This window comes from Schistocerca cancellata, chromosome 1 (assembly GCF_023864275.1).
Source record: "Schistocerca cancellata isolate TAMUIC-IGC-003103 chromosome 1, iqSchCanc2.1, whole genome shotgun sequence".
NCBI lineage: Eukaryota > Metazoa > Arthropoda > Insecta > Orthoptera > Acrididae > Schistocerca > Schistocerca cancellata.
Window position 1 is genome coordinate 761,987,863 of NC_064626.1, and position 10,132 is coordinate 761,997,994.

Consider the following 10,132-nt stretch of genomic DNA (forward strand, 5'->3'; position numbering starts at 1 on the left):
AGCCTGGAGCCAAGGTGGCGTGTGGCTCTCGCCCACTCTAAAGGTTGCAGGGAGTGAAAAATTAAGGTGTTGAAGGAGGCGACGAAAGCGAACTCCAGGGGGTAGCAGGGCAGAGACATACAACCCGTATTGCCGGTCGAGAGAGTCATCAAAAAAGGAACGATAAGACGGGTGGTCGGGCATTGCCAGTAGCCGACAGGCATACCGACAGAGCAGTATATCGCGCCGGTAGGTGGGTGGCAACTCACCAGCGTCAGCATGAAGACTCTCGACGGGACTAGTATAAAACGCTCCGATCGCAAGTCGTAAACCCCGATGTTGTATGGAGTTGAGGCGGCGTAAGATGGATGGCCGTGCAGAGGAGTATACGAAGCTCCCATAATCCAGCTTGGAGCGGACGATCGACCGATATAGGCGAAGTAGGACGGTTCGATCCGCTCCCCACGACATACCACTGAGAACACGGAGGACATTTAGAGAACGGGTACAACGGGCAGCCAAATATGACACATGTGGAGACCAACTAAGTTTCCTGTCAAATGTAAGACCTAAAAATTTTGTTGTCTCCACGAATGGGAGAGCAACGGGACCGAGTCGTAAGGACGGTGGGAGAAACTCTTTGTAGCGCCAGAAGTTAATACAGACCGTCTTCTCGGCAGAAAAACGGAAGCCATTGGCGACACTCCAGGAGTAAAGACGGTCAAAAGAACGCTGAAGACAGCGCTCCAGGAAACACGTACGCTGCGCGCTGCAATAGATGGTAAAATCGTCCACGAAAAGGGAGCCTGATACATCAGCTGGGAGGCAATCCATTATTGGATTGATCGCTATGGCGAAGAGAGCGACGCTCAAAACTGAGCCCTGTGGCACCCCATTCTCCTGGCGAAAGGTGTCTGACAGGACAGAACCCACACGTACCCTGAACTGTCGATCCATTAAAAAGGAACGAATAAAAAGAGGGAGGCGACCGCGAAGGCCCCATGTATGCATGGTGCGGAGAATGCCCGCCCTCCAACAGGTGTCGTAAGCCTTCTCCAAATCAAAGAACACAGCTGCGGTCGGGCGCGTCCGCAAGAAGTTATTCATAATGAAGGTCGACAAGGTAACCAGATGGTCAACAGCAGAGCGGCGCCTACGAAATCCACATTGTACATTGGTAAGTAGGCGTCGAGACTCGAGCAGCCAAACCAATCGAGAGTTAACCATTCGCTCCATCACTTTACAGACACAGCTGGTAAGCGAGATGGGTCGATAACTGGAAGGCAAGTGCTTGTCCTTCCCCGGCTTAGGAATCGGGACAACAATAGACTCGCGCCAGCATGCGGGAACATGTCCCTCAATCCAGATGCGATTGTAAGTACGAAGAAGAAAACCTTTACCCGCAGGAGAAAGGTTCTTCAGCATCTGAATATGAATAGAATCAGGCCCTGGAGCGGAGGACCGTGATCGGCCAAGTGCGTTTTCGAGTTCCCGCATGGTGAATGGGGCATTATAACTTTCACGATTCGGGAACGGAAGTTAGGTGGCCTAGCCTCCTCTGCCTGTTTGCGGGGGAGGAAGGCAGGGTGGTAATGAGCGGAGCCCGAAACCTCTGCGAAAAAGCGGCCGAAGGCATTGGAGACAGCCTCAGGGGCCACAAGGACGTCATTCGCGACCGTCAAGCCAGAAACTGGTGAGTGGACCTTAGTGCCAGATAGCCGGTGCAGGCTACCCCAGACAACAGAAGGAGTAAAACTGTTGAAGGTACTTGTGAAAGCAGCCCAGCTGGCTTTCTTGCTTTCTTTAATAATACGACACTGTGCACGTAATCGTTTATAATTGATACAAGTCGCCACTGTAGAGTGGCGTTTAAAGGTGCGTAAAGCACGTCGACGAGCACGTAAAGCGTCTCTACATGCTGCGGTCCACCAGGGGACCGGTACGCGACGTGGAGAAGAAGTAGGGTGAGGGATGGAATATTCAGCAGCAGTGAGAATGACTTCCGTGAGGTGTGCGACCTGACGATTGCAGCTTGTGAAGGTTTGATCCTGAAAGGTCGCCCTGGAAGAGCCCCCAGTCTGCCTTGGAGATGGTCCAACTAGATGAGCACGGAGAGGGGGTATGCTGCAGGAGATGGATAACACACGGGAAGTGGTCGCTCGAATATGTATCAGAAAGTGCATACCACTCAAACCGGCGTGCAAGTTGGGGAGTACATATAGAGAGGTCTAAATGGGAATAAGTGTGAGATGTGTCCGAAAGAAAAGTAGGGGCGCCAGTATTAAGGCAGACAAGATTGAGCTGGTTGAAAAGGTCTGCTAACAGTGAGCCCCTCGGGCAGGATGCTGGAGAGCCCCAAAGGGGATGGTGGGCATTGAAGTCTCCAGTTAACAAAAATGGTGCAGGTAGCTGAGCAATAAGTTGCATCATGTCTGCCCTGGTAACGGCAGACGACGATGGTGTGTAAACAGTACAAATGGAAAACGTAAAAGTGGGGAGAGTAATGCGGATGGCAACTGCCTGCAGGCCGGTGTGCAACGGGATGGGATCGTAGTAAATATCATCCCGGACCAGCAACATAACCCCTCCATGAGCCGGGATACCTACCACAGGGGGTAGGTCAAAACGCACAGAGGTGTAGTGTGCCAAGGCAATTTGATCGCATGGGCGTAGCTTCGTTTCCTGGAGGGCTACGACGAGCGGACGGTGCAAGCGGAGCAGCAACTTCAAGTCCTCTCGGTTGGAGCGAATGCTGCGAATATTCCAGTGAATAAGTGCCATCGTAAGAAGAAAAGGAAGATGAAAGAAGGGGTCACCTCGAAGGCCGCTGAGGGCCTGGCTTCGAGCGAGCACTGCCGCTGCTATCAGTAGGCGGACAGTCATCGTCCATTGGATCCATAGGTTCATCGGCCATCTTGGGAAGATGGCCGGGAGGGGAAGCTTCCGCCGCCGGTGAACGGCCAGATGTTCGGCTACCAGCGGTGCGGCCAGGCGAAACGGATGACGGCCTGGGGCGGCAACCGCTGGGTGGCGCAGGAGAAGAAATGCGCCGTGGCGGAGAAGGAGAACTGTGTTTCCTATGAGCCTTCTTGGAAGGTCGTTTGGTGGAAGGACTGGTCGAAGGCTGGGAGGTCGAGGTACGTAGGAAGTCTGCACGGGACGGTTCCTTCTTGAAGGCCCGTGCATCTGACTTCGGGGTCTTCATCTTAGCAGAAGCTGATGAAGGGGCTGGTGTCTGTGGGGTGATGGGAGGAAGAGGAGACGTCGACCGCGCGATCTTAGCACTGGCCGAACGGACGACCGTGGTGCTGAAGGTCAGATCGCATGTCTGGATTGCCACCTCCCTGGTAGTCCGAGGAGAGGCGAGGACAGTACTGTATTTCCCCGCTGGGAGCAGCGTGGGCTTCCTACTAGCCAATAGCTTGTGAGCAGACGAGGTGGACACTTTCTCTTTGACCCGAATTTCTTGGATACAGCGTTCTTCCTTATAGACAGGACAGTCGCTGGAGGATGCGGCATGGTCACCCTGACAGTTCACACAACGAGGAGACGGAGGTGGACAGTCACCCTCATGGGCATCCCTGCCACAAGTAACACATTTAGCCGCATTGGAACAAGACTGTCGAGTGTGATTGAAACGCTGACACTGGTAGCAGCGCGTAGGTGTCGGGACATAGGGGCGAACAGAAATAACCTCGTAGCCCGCCTTGATGCGCGATGGCAGCTTAACACTATGAAAGGTCAAGAAAAGTGTCCGGGTCAGTACAAGGTCATTGTTGACCTTTTTCATGACCCTATGGACAGCCGTCACGCCCTGCTCAGCGAGGAAAGATTGAATCTCCTCGTCAGTCAATCCGTCGAGAGATCTAGTATAGACCACACCACGAGATGAATTCAAAGTTCGGTGAGCCTCCACCCAGACAGGGAACGTGTACAGGAGTGTGGCCCGAAGCAGTTTTTGTGCCTGAAAGGCGCTCTCAGTTTCTAGTAATAAGGTACCGTTACGCAACCTTGTACAAGATTTGGCAGATCCGGCTATGGCATCTACGCCCTTCTGGATAACGAAAGGGTTGACAGAAGAAAAATCCTTTCCGTCCTCAGATCGAGAAACGACGAGGAACTGTGGGGCAGGCGGTAGTACTTTTGTCACTGGTGGCTGGTCATGTTTCCGTTTTTGGGCAGAAGTCGAGAGAGATGGAGTGAAATCCATTGCGGAGGAATCCCCCATGATTGCCAGCGTCTCCGATGGCGCACTCCTTCCTTGTGGGGACCCTCTCAGAGGGCACTCCCGCCTTAGGTGAATGTTTACACCTCAGGTCACACCTCCCGAGAAACAGACGGAGGGACCAATTGGCATGGTCAGAAGGTATCAGCTCAGGCAATCACCCCTCCCTGGGCCTGGCCTTTACCAGGGGGTACGTGCGTGCCTTACATGTCTACCCAGGGCGGGGAATTACGCGTTACCCCGTCACCGGCTACGCGTGCAAACGCGTGGGTCGGCCTTCAGGCGCGCACAGGGAGGAAAGAAGAAGAGGAAAAAGAAGAGAGAGAGAGAGGGAGAGAGAGGACAGACTGTCTCAAACGCCGAGGCGGAGACCAGAGAAGGCAAGGAGAAGAAGGCAATGAGAAGGTAAGGAGAAGAAGGCAATGTGAAGGCAAGGAGAAGAAGACAAGGGAAAGAGTAAGGAAGACAGTGAGGTGGAGAAGAGCAAAGAAAGGAACCAACCAAAGGAAGGAAGAAACGAGAAGTGAAAAAGCAAAATGACCGCAAATAGAGGTCGTGGAACCGTCCGTCTCCGGACGCAGGCGCTAACTACCCCCTTGAGGGGGAGGGACTCCTTTTAGTCGCCTCTTACGACAGGCAGGAATACCTAGGGCCTATTCTAATCCCCGGACCTGCAGGGGGGGGGGGGATGGAAACGATGTTCAACAGATAATAATATACATCAGTAATGTTGTAGTTGTTGTCGTCTTCAGTCCTGAGACTGGTTTGATGCAGCTCTCCATGCTACCCTATCCTGTGCAAGTTTCTTCATCTCCCAGTACCTACTGCAACCTACATCTTTCTGAATCTGCTTAGTGTATTCATCTCTTGGTCTCCCTCTACGATTTTTCCCTCCATGCTGCCCTCCAATGCTAAATTTGTGATCCCTTGATGCCACAGAACATGTCCTACCAACCAGTCCCTTCTTCTCGTCAAGTTGTGCCACAAACTCCTCTTCTCCCCAATTCTGTTCAATACCTCCTCATTAGTTATGTGATCTACCCATCTAACCTTCAGCATTCTTCTGTAGCACCACATTTCGAAAGCTTCTATTCTCTTCCTGTCCAAACTATTTACCGTCCATGTTTCACTTCCATACATGGCTACACTCCATACAAACACTTTCAGAAACGACTTCCTGACACTTAAATCTATACTCGATGTTAACAAATTTCTCTTCTTCAGAAACGCTTTCCTTGCCATTGCCAGTCTACATTTTATATCCTCTCTACTTCGACCATCATCAGTTTTTTGCTCCCCAAATAGCAAAACTCCTTTACTACTTTAAGTGTCTCATTTCCTAATCTCATTCCCTCAGCATCACCCGACTTAATTCGACTACATTCTATTATCCTCGTTTTGCTTTTGTTGATGTTCATCTTATATCCTCCTTTCAAGACACTGTCCATTCCATTCAACTGCTCTTCCAAGCGCTTTGCTGTCTCTGACAGAATTACAATGTCATCGGCGAACCTCATAGCTTTTATTTCTTCTCCATGGATTTTAATACCTACACCGAATTTTTCTTTTGTTTCCTTTACTGCTTGCTCTATATACAGACTGAATAACATCGGGGAGAGGCTACAACCCTGTCTTACTCCCTTCCCAACCACTGCTTCCCTTTCATGTCCCTCGACTCTTGTAACTGCCATCTTGTTACTGTACAAATTGTAAATAGCCTTTCGCTCCCTGTATTTTACCCCTGCCACCTTCAGAATTTGAAATAGAGTATACCAGTCAACATTGTCAAAAGCTTTCTCTAAGTCTACAGATGCTAGAAACGTAAATTTGCCTTTCCTTAATCTTTCTTCTAAGATAAGTCGTAAGGTCAGTATTGCCTCACGTGTTCCAGTATTTCTACGGAATCCAAACCGATCTTCCCCGAGGTCGGCTTCTACTAGTTTTTCCACTCGTCTGTAAAGAATTCGCGTTAGTATTTTGCAGCCGTGACTTATTAAACTGATAGTACGGTAATTTTCACATCTGTCAACACCTGCTTTCTTTGGGATTGGAATTATTATATTCTTCTTGAAGTCTGAGGATATTTCGCCTGTCTCGTACATCTTGTTCACCAGATTGTAGAGTTTTGTCAGGACTGGCTCTCCCAAGGCCGTCAGTAGTTCTAATGGAATGTTGTCTATTCCGGGGACCTTGTTTCGGCTCAGGTCTTTCAGTGCTCTGTCAAACTCTTGACGCAGTATCGTATCTCCCATTTCATCTTCTTCTACATTCTCTTCGATATCTATAATATTTTCCTCAAGTACATCGCCTTTGTATAGACCCTCTATATACTCCTTCCATCTTTCTGGGCTCAAAATGTTTCAAATGGCTCTGAGCACTATGGGACTTAACATCCGTGGTCATCAGTCCCCCAAAAACTTAGAACTACTTAAACCTAACTAACCTAAGGACATCACACACACATCCATGCCCGAGGCAGGATTCGAACCTGCGACTGTAGCCGTCTCGCGGTTCCAGACTGAAGCGCCTAGAACTGCACGGCCACACCGGCCGGCTCCATCTTTCTGCTTTCCCTTCTTTGGTTAGAACTGGGTTTCCATCTGAGCTCTTGATATTCATACAAGTGGTTCTCTGTTCTCCAAACGTCTCTTTAATTTTCCTGTAGGCAGTATCTATCTTACCCCTAGTGAGATAAGCCTCTACATCCTTACATTTGTCCTCTAGCCATCCATGCTTAGCCATTTTGCACTTCCTGTCGGTCTCATTTTTGATACATTTGTATTCCTTTTTGCCTGTTTCATTTGCTGCATTTTTATATTTTCTCCGTTCATCAATTAAATTCAATATTTCTTCTGTTACCCAAGGATTTCTACTAGCCCTCGTCTTTTTACCTACTTGATCCTCTGCTGCCTCCACTATTTCATCCCTCAAAGCTACCCATTCTTCTTCTACTGTATTTCTTTTCCCCCATTCCTGTCAATTGTTCCCTTATGCTCTCCCTGAAACTCTGTACAACCTCTGGTTTAGTCAGTTTATCCAGGTCCCTCTCCTTAACTTCCCACCTTTTTGCAGTGTCTTCAGTTTTAATCTGCAGGTCATAACCAATAGATTGTGGTCAGAGTCCACATCTGCCCCTGGAAATGTCTTACAATTTAAAACCTGGCTCCTAAATCTCTGTCTTACCATTATATAATCTATCTGATACCTTTTAGTATCTCCAGGGGTCTTCCATGTATACAACCTTCTTTTATGATTCTTGAACCAAGTGTTAGCTATGATTAAGTTGTGCTCTGTGCAAAATTCTAGCAGGCGGCTTCCTCTTTCATTTCTCAGCCCCAATCCATATTCACCTACTACGTTTCCTTCTCTCCCTTTTCCTACACTCGAATTCCAGTCACCCATGACTATTAAATTTTTGTCTCCCTTCACTATCTGAATAATTTCTTTTATTTCATCATACATTTCTTCAATTTCTTCGTCATCTGCAGAGCTAGTTGGCATATGAACTTGTACTACTGTAGTAGGCACGGGCTTTGTGTCTATCTTGGCCACAATAATGCGTTCACTATGCTGTTTGTAGTAGCTTACCCGCATTCCTATTTTCCTATTCATTCTTAAACCTACTCCTGCATTACTCCTATTTGACTTTGTGTTTATAACCCTGTAGTCACCTGACCAGAAGTCTTGTTCCTCCTGCCACCGAACTTCACTAATTCCCACTATATCTAACTTTAACTTATCCATTTCCCTTTTTAAATTTTCTAACCTACCTGCCCGATTAAGGGATCTGACATTCCATGCTCCGATCCGTAGAACGCCAGTTTTCTTTCTCCTGATAACGACATCCTCTTGAGTAGTCCCTGCCCGGAGATCCGAATGGGGGACTATTCTACCTCCGGAATATTTTACCCAAGAGGACGCCATCATCATCTAATCATACAGTAAAGCTGAATGCTCTCGGGAAAAATTACAGCCGCAGTTTCCCCTTGCTTTCAGCCGTTCACAGTACCAGCACAGCAAGGCCGTTTTAATTATTGTTACAAGGCCAGATCAGTCAATCATCCAGACTGTTGCCCTTGCAACTACTGAAAAGGCTGCTGCCCCTCTTCAGGAACCACAGGTTTGTCTGGCCTCTCAACAGATACCCCTCCGTTGTGGTAGTACCTACGGTACGGCTACCTGTATTGCTGAGGCACGCAAGCCTCCCCACCAACGGCAAGGTCCATGGTTCATGGGGGGAACATGAAACTAACTGAAACTGTAACACTTCTCATCAGGGACAAGAGTCGAAAGTATGGGAATAACAAGTGTCAGCAAAGGCACACACCTCATCCATCCAGAAAGCAAAACTCAAATAAAAATAATAGAAAAATAGACATCTCGTAAATAACCTGGTGGATATCAGAAACCAAATATTCCACAGTGAAAATAAAAGGGGGAGCAAGACAAGCAATTATGACTAGCTGCACTCATCTGCCATTTCTCTTACCACCTACCAACTCACTCACACCATCCCACACCCATACTATTTGACATTTGCATACTATCTGAAGCCACATCACCTCACATCAAGCATAAGAGTCAAAGGAATTGGATAAAAAGTGTCAACAATAGCCACGCCTCATTCTTAACCCTTTGACTTCTGGAGGCACACCATCTGCTTGGCGCGCTCAGGCGCCATGGCCTGCGGCGTAATCCAGCTACCTGCGCTAAGTGACTGGAACGGCCCGCTCTGCCCAACCCGCCCTGTGCCGAATACTTCTGGACTGATTACAATTCGTGCAGAGCCAGCGTGAATTTTTGGCGACTTTGGACTGTAAAACCTTGGGCAACAGTTTTTGTAGAGAAATCAAATTTGGCCAAGTAGTACAACCTTTTATGTTCTCTTAAGAACGATAAAGAAAAGAATTTTATGAGCTATATTGAGACAGAAAAGTGTAGGTAAAGCCGGTCAAAACAATAGGCGCTCGAAAAAATTTCCACGTTTGGCTTGTTGCATCTCCTGGACTAATTCTATGACGAACGTGAAACTTGGCATGTAGTAACCTAACGACACAAGCTTCTCAAATATAAAGTTTCATTTGCGTAGCAGTTTCCAGTACTGAATGAATTAAGTGCAAAATTGAAGATTTTGTAAAAACGTCAAAAATGCGGTAATTTCGTTCTGATTTTACTAAAGAAAACTATGTTCTATACAACATTCCAAGCTGTGTTATTGGAATGAAAGTTTGGCGCGAAAATCAATGTAAACTTCAGACTTCCATATCTAGTAGAGTGAATGCACGATGAAAATGAAATTTGGAGCGTAATGGACTGATAGCACGAAGATATGGAATGAAAATATTTATTCCCCTACTATTTTGCAATAATTTACAAATTAGTCGAAGAGACGTTGATTTTTATGAAAAGATGAAAGTAGGGTATATTCGATACTTATTTTACAAATACCATTTTCTATTAATGCTTCAAAACTGGTCTCATTCGACACAACTAATTTTAAGCCCCCCACCGTCCCCAGAATAGTGAGTTAAATTCCCCATATTGGCTAACAACAGAGGCAAAGAGAACAGTTTTAACTTTGGCATGTTATTTGTCGTTGATTAAAGGCGTTTGAAATCAGTTATGGAAAACAGGCTTTGTACAAGTATACAGAATGTCATCTGTATTTGTAGTACTAATGATAAAAGAATATAACTGTATGTTACATGTTAATAATTTATACATATCATACTTATGTTAAGATAAGGGTTTTGTTATACTAGCGCAATGTAATCTAAGTAATTACATTTGCCATAGTACAAATATTGCACCATCTCAATCACTAAGTCCGTTCATTTGCTAGCAAACTGCTACATATGCATGTTTGGATAATTTTACACCTGCTGCATCTATTTCCTCATCATTCTCTTCGGTCTGGGCTTTGGACCA